Raw genomic sequence first — 10619 nt, 5'->3', positions numbered from 1 at the left:
GACCCATTGAGTCTGCTCCGCCATTCAATCATGGCTGATAAGTTTCTCAACCCCATTCTCCCGCCTTCTCCCTGTAACTTTTGATCCCCTTCCCAATCAAGAACCTATCTTTCTCGGTCTTAAATACACTCAATGACCTGGCCTCCACAGCCTTCTGTGGCAATGAATTCCTTAGATTCACCACTCTCTGGCTAAAGAAGTTTCTCCTCATCTCTCTTCTAAAAAGTCTTCCCTTTACTCTGAGGCTGTGCCCTCGGGTCCTAGTCTCTCCTACTAATGGAAACATCTTCTCCACGTCCACTCTATCCAGGCCTTTCAGTATTCTGTAAGTTTCAATCAGATCCCCCCCTCATCCTTCTAAACTCCATCGAGTATAGACCCAGAGTCCTCAAACGTTCCTCATATGTTAAGCCTTTCATTCCTGGGATCGTTCTCGTGAACCTCCTCTGGACCCTCCCCAGGGCCAGCACATCCTTCCTGAGATACGGGGCCCAAAATTGCTCACAATATTCTAAATGTGGTCTGACCAGAGCCTTATAAAGCCTCAGCAGCACATCCCTGCTTTTATATTCTAGTCCTCTCGAAATAAATGCCAACATTGCATTTGCCTTCCTAACTACTGACTCAACCTGCAAGTTAACCTTAAGGGAATCTTGGACTAGGACTCCCAAGTCCCTTTGCACTCCAGATTTCTGAATTCTCTCCCCATTTAGAAAATAGTCTATGCCTCTATTCTTCCTACCAAAGTGCATGACCTCACACTTCCTTCATATCTCCAGCTATTCAACCATGACAGGCACATCACCCAAATATAATGCACCACCATCACTGACATTCTGCCCTCTTTCTTGCAGGACAAGGTAGTACACAACAGACTGGAGCAGAGCAGAACAGGTACAGAAAATAATGCAAAAGGCTAATGGAATGCTGGCCTTTGTATCTCGAAGACTAGAATACAAGGGGTTAAAGCTATACTAAGCCCAGGTTAGATCATGCCCGTAGTAACTGTGAGTATTCTGAGCGCCACACCATAGAAAGCAAATATTGATCTTGGAGGCATTGAAGTGCAGATTTACCAGAATGATACCTGGACTCCAAGGGCTAATTTACGAGCAGAGATTAGACAAACTAGGGTTGTATTCCCTGGAAGTCAGATGATTATAGGGGTGACTTGATCAAAGTTTAGGCAGTTAAGGATGACAGATAGTGTAGATAGAGAAACTATTTCCCCTGGTTGGGGCATCTAGGCCCCAGGGACAAAATCAAAAAGTAGAGCCAGAGGTTTCAGGAGTGAAATTAGCAACACTTCTTCACACAAAAGGTGGTGGAAATTGGGAACGCTCTTCTGCAAATGGCATTTGAAGCTAGATCATTTGTTCAGTTTAAATCTGAGACTGATAGATTTTTATTAACCACAGGTATTAAGGAATATGGGGAAAAGATGAGCTTAAGGAGCTAAGTCACAGATTATCTCACTGAATTCTGGAACAAGCAGGAGGGGTTAAATTGCCTCCTCCTGTTCCTACCTTCCTATACTCCTAGGTTTCACATACTCTCCGTGGGCTTGTACTCTATGCCTCTATTAATAAAGGTAGGGATCCAAGGTGCTTCTTTAACAACCCTCTCAACTTATCCTGCAACCTTCAAAGTTTTGTGTACATACATCCCCAGGTATCTCTGCTCCTCCACCCCGTTTAACTTTGTGCCCTTTGTTTTATATTGCCTCTCCTCATTCTTCCAACTAAAATGTATCACTTCCCACCTCCCTGCATGAAATTTCATCAGTCATGTGTTGGCCCATTTAACCAGTCTGTACATATCCTCCTGAAGTCTGTTTTTATTCTCTTCATTGCATTTCTGAGCCCTGTATCACCTGTAAATTTACAAATTATGTCCTGTAGGCCCATGTCCAAGTCATTAGTATAGACAAAATGAGCAGTGGTCCTTTCACCAACCCCCAGGGAGCTCCACTTGCCTCCAGTCTGTAAAACATCTGTTCATCACGACTCCCTGCTTTCTATCCCTTAGCTAATTTTGTAACCACACTGCTACTGTCCCAATAATTCCATGGGCTTTGGTTTTGCTAACAAGTCTACTGTAGCATACTTTATTAGATGCCTTATATGGGCCACTTGACCTCAATTGCACTGCCCTCATCTCTGTTACTTCATCAAAAAGCTTGGTCACGTTGGTCAAATATGAATTGCCTTACAAAAACCTGTGCTGCCTTTCATTTATTAACCCATACTTTTCCAAATGCCAATTATTGTTGACCCCTGGCCTGTAGTGAGTGAGCTTATCCCTCCCCCCTTTCATAAACAAGGTATAACATTTGGAATCATCTAGTCCTCTGGAACCACTCCCATATCTAAAGAGGATTGGAAGATTATGGCCAGAGCCTCTACAAGTAAACTAGACTAGATCTCATTCAGACTGAGTGACTTTTCTATTTCAAATACTGTCATCCTTTTAAGAACTTTCTCTTTATCTATTTTCATCTTGACCATTATCTCTACTGCAACATCTTCACTGCTACATTGGCAGCATTCTTTCTTCAGCAAAGACAAATGCAAAGTGCGCATTTAGCACCTCAGTCATGTCCTCTGCCTCCATGAGAAGATCTATTTTTTATGGACCTTCAGCTTTGGAATTCTCTACCCCAGAAGGCTGTTCAATTGTTGAGAATAATAGGATACTAAATCATCCCAGGTTTGCACTAAGTGCGGTAGTGGGTGTGGAAAAAGATGTTTTAACCACGGCTGCAATGGCAGGTTTTTGTGGTGTATCGTTTCCTTCCTGCCTCATTAATTCTGCAGCAACAGGAAATGTGCTGCCTCGCTGGCGGGCAGCCTCTAAATCACCTCCAATGCCTTTACCTCACCTTCTCCTCACTCCGGGTGCCATATCTAAACTGTAGCCACGCACACAGTTCTCAATGCTGGCAGCCTAGGGCTGCTCCAGTGAAGACATGGCCCTGAAAGTCAAGAAGAGTTCAGTGACCCGTCACTGGAATGTCTTTTGGAGGCCGACCGTGTCCTCCACCCACACTCTGGCCGCAGGAGGCCCATCAGTCTCACCGCTCCGGCTGGGAGATGGTGCCAGTGGTGGTCAGTGCCAATGCTGCATAGAAGAGGTTGGTCATCCAATGCAGATAGAGGATGAATGATCTCATCCGTGCCCCCAGGGTAAGGCAACCATCTCATCACTGTAAACTCACACACTCACAAGCCCATCACACACTCACTGGCATCTCACTCACTGCCAGCTCAAGGGACATCACCACTCACTCCCTCACACACACACCCTCACATCTCCATCTGGCCTCATCTCCTCTGGAGACAACATCCTAAGCCCTCACCATCTTGAGGGCACTTGCACAGATCAACGTATGCCCCACACACACCCTGGGATACCTTCTTCCCCAGTACAGCCCTCGCCTTTTAGCCTCTTCCCTTGCCTGAGGCCACTTCTCCCCCTTCCCCAAACAAGCCCTAGCCCTGCAGCCATTGAAAAGCCACCCCCGCCTTATGGCTGGTCCGGTAGGTAGAGACCTGCCCGTGAGCTCCCCTAAAAGTGATGTGGTGCTGTCTGCGAAGCCTGGTGCTGATGACCACAAGTGCTGCCCGAAGCAAGGTAGGCAAACAAACCATCGAACCATAGAAAAGTTATGGCGCAGAAAGGAGCCATTCAGCCCATCCTGCCTGTGCCGGCCAGAAAAGATGAAAAAGAAACTAGCCGCTTATTTTAATGCCACTTTCCAGCACCCAGTCTGTAGCCTTGCAGGTTACAGCGCTTCAGATACAGATCCAGGTGCCTTTTAAATGAGTTAAGTGTTTCAGCCTCAACCACTAACTTAGGCAGTGAATTCCAGACACCCACCACCCTCTGGGTGGAAGTTTATCCCCATGTCCCCGCTAATCCTTTTACCAAACACCTTAACTCTATTGCCCCTGGTAATTGACCCCTCGGCTAGGGGAAACAAGTATTTTCTGTCTACCCTATCTAAGCCCCTCATAATTTTGTACACCTCAATTAGGTCACCCCACAGCCTCCTCTGTTCTAAGGATAACAACCCCAGCCTATCCAATCTCTCCTCATAGCTGCAATTTTCAAGCCCTGGCAGCATTCTTGTAAATATTCTCTGTACTTTCTCTCCAGAGTAATTATGTCCTTTCTGTAATGTGGTGACCAGAACTGTACACAAAGTTCCAGCTGTGGCCTAACCAGCGTTTTATACAGTTCCATCATTACCTCCCTGCTTTTGTGTTCAATACCTCGTGCAATAAAGGAAAGCATTCCATATGCTTTGTTTACCACCTTATCCACCTGTCCTGCCATCTTCAGGGACCTGTGGACATGCACTCCGAGGTCTCACTTCCTCAACCACTCTCAATAACTTCCCGTTTATTGAGTATTCCCTTGCTTTGTTTGCCCTCCCTAAATGCATTACCTCACACTTTTCTGGATTGAATTCCATTTGCCATTTTTCTGCTCACTAAACCAAACCATTGATATCATTCTGGAGTTGACAGCAACCCTCTTCACTATCAATTACACGGTCAATTTTTGTGTCATCTGCAAATTTCCCAATCATACCTCCCACATTTATGTCCAGGTAATTAATATATACAACAAACAGCAAGGGCCCAACACTGAGCCCTGTGGAACACCACTGGAAACCGTTTTCCATTCGCAAAAACACCCATCAGCCATTACCCTTTGTTTTCTGTCATTGAGCCAATCCTGGATCTAACTTTCCACCTTCCCCTGTATCCCATGGGACCTCAATTTTCTGACCAGTCTGCCATGTGGGACCTTGTCAAATACCTTATTAAAATCCATGTAGACAACATCCACTGCACTACCCTCAACAATCCTCCTTGTTACTTGCTCAAAATATTCTACTCAGTTAGTAAGACACGATCTTCCCCTAACAAAACCATGCTGACTATCCCTGATCAACCTGTGCCTTTCTAAGTGACAGTTTATCCTGTCTCCCAGAATTGATTCCAATAATTTGCCCACCACTGAAGTCAGACGGACTATAATTTTCTGGCCTATCCCTTGCACCCTTTTTAAATAATGGTACAACATTTGCAGACCTCCCAATCCTATGGGACCTCATTTGTATCTAGTGAGGATTGGAAAATGATCCTCAGAGCATCCGCTATTTCCCCCCTGGCTTCCTTTAACAGCCTGGGATACAATTCGTCTGGCCCTGGTGACTTATCCACCTTCAAAGGATGTCAGTCCCTCCAGTACTTTCTCACTTGCTATGCTTAATGTATATAATGTTTCACATTCCTCCTCATTAACTAGAATGTCTGCATAATCCCTCTCCTTAGTCAAGACGGAAGCAAAGTACTCATTGAGAACCCTGCCCACATCTTCAGCATCAACGCACAAGTTACCATGTACATCTCTGATAGGCTCTATCCTTTCCTTTGTTACTCTCTTGCTCTTAATGTACTGATAAAATATTTTTGGGTTTTCTTTGATTTTACCTGCCAATATATTTTTGCGAGGACATGTCTACACTGTGTCAGTAGAATCTCGCTTTTGAATATGCCCCTCTGATTTGACACTGTTTTCCTTTCCAATAGCTTTATCCAGTCCACTCTCACCAGCTCACCTCTGAGCTTTGTAAAATTTGTCTTCCCCAGTTTAGAACTTTCACTCTTGTTCTATCTTTGTCCTTTTCCACAATGATGCTAAATCTAACTATATTATGGTCACTATCTCCATAATGGTTCCCCACTGCTACTTCATCCACTTGCCCAGCTTCATTTCCTAAGACTAAATCTAGAATTGTGCCCCCTCTCATTGGGCTTGTTACGCGCTGGCTAAAAATGTCCTCTTGAATGCAGTTCAAGAATTTTGCACCCACTCTGCCCTTCACACTGTTTTAGAGGTCCTGCTTTTCAATTTCCTTCTTAGCTCCCTAAAGTCTGCTTTCAGGACCTCATCCCCTTTCCTACCAAAGTCATTGGTACCAACGTGGACCACGATCTCTGGCTGATCATCCTCCCCCAGATGAATGTCCTGCAGCTGCTCCATGACATCCTTGACCCTGGCACCAAGGAGGCAACATACTATCCTGGAGTCATGTCTATAGCCACAGAAATGCCTGCCTGTTCCCCTAACTAACAAGTCCCCTATTACTATAACTCTTCCTTTCTTCTTCCTCCCCTCCAGTACAGCTGAGCCACTCGTGGTTCCACAAATTTGGCTCTGACTGCACTCCTCTGAGGAACCAGCGCCCTCACCAGCTTCCAAAATGGAAAACCGATTTGTGAGCAGGACCCCACGGGACTCCTGCACTACCCGCCTAGTTTTCTTGATCTGCCTGGTGGTCACCCATTCCCTTTCTATCTCCAGGCTCCTAAGCTGTGCTGTGACCACCACATGCTATCCATATAGCTCTCAGCCTCACAGATGCACCACAGTGACTCCAGCAGCCACTCGAGCTCTGAAACCCAGAGTGCAAAGTTCTACAGCTGGTGACACATCCTGCACATATGGTTGTCTAGGACATTCGGAGTGTCCACGACTTCCCACATATTACAGGACACACATTCCACGCAACTGAGCTGTCCTGCCATGGCTTCAATTTACTTCTTTCGTGTTTACTTTATTTTACTTTGGCTTACTTTATTAACTTTATATTACTTGGCCCTACTAAATAAACTTTACCAAAAGTACAGTTCCTACTTTATTTTAAACCGTAGGATTAGGATAAACCTTAAACACTTACTAGATACTCATCAGACACTCACCAAACAACTAACTTCTTCTCCAAACAATCAAATTGCTTCTTTCCTGTGATGTCACAATTGGGGTTTTTTCACTCTCCTTTCGAACTCAGCATGGGCAGTCCGGTTCTCCGACTGCTCTTCCCAAATGTGAGTGATGTAAGCCGCACTCCCCGGGCTGTATTTATTCTCTCCCCGCTCCGTGTATCTCCTGCCAGTCCCCCTCTGTGACTGCTCTTTCTGAAGTCCAAGCGAAGTGCAGCTCACCAGGTACCCGGATGATCCAGCGTAGGGGAAGCGATTCCGGCGAGCTGGGCTTATAATGAGATGCTAAAGTATTGAAATTAAGTTACCGACATGCAGCGGCAGGAAACGTGGCCCACCATTGACGGGTGGAGTGGACGATCACAAACTGGTTTCATGACAGCGTAAGTCCAATTTTTGGCCTTCTTAATTAAGATTAGTTACTTGATATTCCTGGTTGCAAGGGATCCAGGAAAGGTAGGGAAGCAAAAAACAGAGGGGGTCAGGGCAGTATCGATCAAGGCATTCTTATAGCACCGGAAAGGGATCATATAGTTGCAGGGGGACAAAGATAATGATATTTAATAATAATATTTATTTATTTATAATAATATTTAAATAACTAATGTTTCCTCTTGTGGGAGAATCTAGAACTTGGGGTCACTGTTTCAAAATAAGGGGCTGCCCATTTAGGGCAGAGATGAGGAATTTTTTTTCTCTCGGGTTGTGAGACTTTGGAACTCTCTTCCTCAAAGGGTGGCTGAGGCAGAGTCCTTGGATACCTTTCAGGCAGAGGTAGATAGATTCTTGATAATCAAGATGGGGTGAAAGGTTATTGGGGATTGGCAAGAATGTGAAGTTGAGGTTAAAATCAGATCAGCCATGATCTTATTGAATAGTGGAACAGGCTCGAGGGGCCAAGTGGCCTAATCCTGCTCCTAATTCGTATTATTGTATATACGATAGTGCCATGTGGTGCCTTGTGTCCAGGGTGCTCCAGTCTTATTTACCACGTTATGTGCATTTATTTATGTAGGTTCAAACTAAATCCATTTTAGACACACTTGCATTTACCACTTGCCTGATCTCTTCTATTGCTGAAATAGTCTTTATTCTAATGCTGTTTGTCCTCTGTGCTGCACCCCTTGCTAGATCAGTTTAACCTCTCATCCCACCACTCCACTCTTTAATCTTCCAGCAAGGACATTGGTCCCCACCCTCCTGAGGTGCAACCCATCCATCTTTCACAGATCCCTCTCTTCCCAGAACTGGTGTCAATGCCTGATGAATCTGAAGCCCTCTCTCTTGCACCATCTCTGCAGACATGAGTTAACTTGATAATCTACATTCTTAGGATCACTGTGGTGTGTCACCGGGACTAATCCAATTCAATTTTTTTGAAGTCTTAACTTTCTGCCTAGCTTCAGGAACTCGAACAGCAGGACATCAAGTCTTTACCTTCCAATGTCGTAGGTTCCAACACAAATCAAAACTTCCAGTTGTTCCCCATCCCTCGTCAAAATGTTCTGCACCCTGTCCATAGTGTCCATTACCCTGGCATCAGGGTAACTCACCAGACTCACATCAGCAGTTGTAGAAGCGTCAATATATCCCCATAACTATTAAATCTCCTTGACCACTGTATTCCTGCACTCCATGGTGTTCCCAAGTTCCTAATCATCCCAACCCCCTCCCTGCTCCCCCAGCTCCCCCAATGCAATCCTTTGTCTCATGATGTCATGTTCCAGACTGCACTCCATTCACAGTGTTCTTACCCCCAATATTCAATACTCAAATCTGCTTTGTGGGCGCCACATTGCTGGCCCTGCACTGCTCTTTCCTTCCTATCCTGCTGGATAGCCTCCCAATTACTAGCCTGAATTCCCTGCGGATGCATGAAATTTTCAGCCTCCCATCTGGCCTGAAGAATTGGGCTGCTTTCATTAGAAATGAGAAGATTATGGGGTAATTTTACAGAGATGTGAAAAGTTATGAAGCGATGAGACAGGGTAGATAGAAACAGATGCATCCAGTGGCTGAGAAGACTAGAATGAGACAACATTTTATTTTATTTATTCTTTCATGGGATATGGGCATCGCTGGCTAGGCCAGCATTTATTACTGATACGTAATTGCCCTTGAGAAGGCAGTGATGAGCTACCTTCTTGAACGGCCACAGTCCATGTGGTGTAGGTACACCCACAGTGCTGTTCGGGAGGGAAGGGACAGAGATATTGTTCCAAATCAGGATGGTGAGTGGCTTGGAGGGGAACTTGCAGGTGGCAGTGTTCCTATGTATCTGCTGCCCTTGTCCTTCTAGATGGTAGAGGTCACGTGTTTGGAAGGTGCTGTCAAAGAAGCCTTAGTGAGTTGTTGCAGTGCATTTTGTAGATGGTACACACTGCTGCTACTGTGCACCAGTGGTGGCGGGAATGAATGTTTAATGTGGTGGATGGGGTGCAATCAAGTGGGCTGCCTTGTCCAGGCTGGTGTCGAGCTTCTTGGGTGTTGGAGCTGCACTCATCCAGGCAAGTGGAGAGTATTCCATCACACTCCTGACTTGTGCCTTGGTGGACAGGCTTTGGGGAGTCAGGAAGTGAGTTACTCTAGGGGAATACACAGCCTCTGATCTGCTCTTGTCACCACAGTACTTTTATGGCTGGTCCAATTCAGTTTCTGAGCAATTGATATAAGATTAAATGTAATGGTTTTAGGACAGAGAGTAGGAGAAGCTTTTATCACATGATGGTTTGTGAGTCTGTCGAATCTATGAGCAGAGTTAGGGATTGAAGCAAGCAAGATGAAATACTTAAGAATGGGTTATAGGTGGCTGAAAAAAAGGGGAGAAATAGATATTGGAAGAGAATGGGCACAAGAGATTAGGGACAGAATCATTCCAGATTTGCACAAATTGCATTGGTGACAGGAAAAGAGTTGTTTTACCCGCCAGTCGCAATGGTGAGTTTTCACACCGTATCATCCTATTTCTGCCTCATTAATTATGCAGTCACAGGAAACACGCCATCTCGCTGGTGGGCAGCCTCCCATTTGCCCGTCACGTCATTACCTTGCCACTTCCTCACTCTGGGCGCCATATTTAATCTTAATATTTAATTTAACCGCGTGCGCACACTTCTCAATACCTGCAGCCCAGGACTGCTCTGGTGAAGACATGGCCACAAAGACCAAGAAGAGTGCAGCCCACCAGTTAAGTGGTGTATCCCTAGGACACCTTCTGGATGCCGGGGAGGCCCACTTCAATGTCCTCTACCCCCGTTCTGGCCACTCTGTGGCGCAACGGATAGCGTGTTGGACTTCTAGCTGCAGTTGTATAAGAGATTCAAAGGTTGTGGGTTCGAGTCCCACCAGAGTCGTTCTGGCCACAGGAGGACCATTAGTCTCATCACTCCGGCTTGGGAGGCGGTGGTAGAGGTGGTCATTGCCAATGCTGCACACAAGAGGTCAGCCATCCAGTGCAGAAAACGGTTGAATGATCTCATCTGTGCCGCCATGGTAAGACAACCATCTTATCAATCTCATCTCACCCACTCACAAGGCCATCACACACTCACTGGCATCTCACTCGCTGCCAGCTCAAGGGATATCACCACTCACTCTCTCACACACACACCCTCACATCTCCATCTGGCCTCATCTCCTCTGGAGGCTGCCTCCTCAGCCCTCACCATCTTGAGGCCACTTGCACAGATCAACTTGTGCCCCCCACACACACCCTGGGATACCCCCCTTCCCCAGTACAGGCCTCACCCTGCAGCCTCTTCCCTTGCCTGAGGCCACTTCTCCCCCTTCCCCAAACAAGCCCTAGCCCTGCAGCCTTTGAAA

At 45.9% G+C, this 10619-nt stretch overlaps 1 non-coding gene across 1 annotated transcript; it reads left to right on the top strand.

The window, feature by feature from the left end:
- Window positions 1-10056: 10056 nt before the first annotated feature.
- On the top strand, window positions 10057-10150 carry trnar-ucu (transfer RNA arginine (anticodon UCU)). Its single transcript is given in 2 exon segments — window positions 10057-10096; window positions 10115-10150. It is a non-coding gene; the product is annotated as a tRNA-Arg (tRNA).
- Window positions 10151-10619: the final 469 nt, after the last annotated feature.

This window comes from Cetorhinus maximus, chromosome 32 (genome assembly GCF_964194155.1).
Source record: "Cetorhinus maximus chromosome 32, sCetMax3.hap1.1, whole genome shotgun sequence".
NCBI classification, from domain to species: domain Eukaryota; kingdom Metazoa; phylum Chordata; class Chondrichthyes; order Lamniformes; family Cetorhinidae; genus Cetorhinus; species Cetorhinus maximus.
The sequence above is the reverse complement of the archived record's forward strand: the minus strand, read 5'-3'. Positions and strand labels throughout refer to the sequence as shown.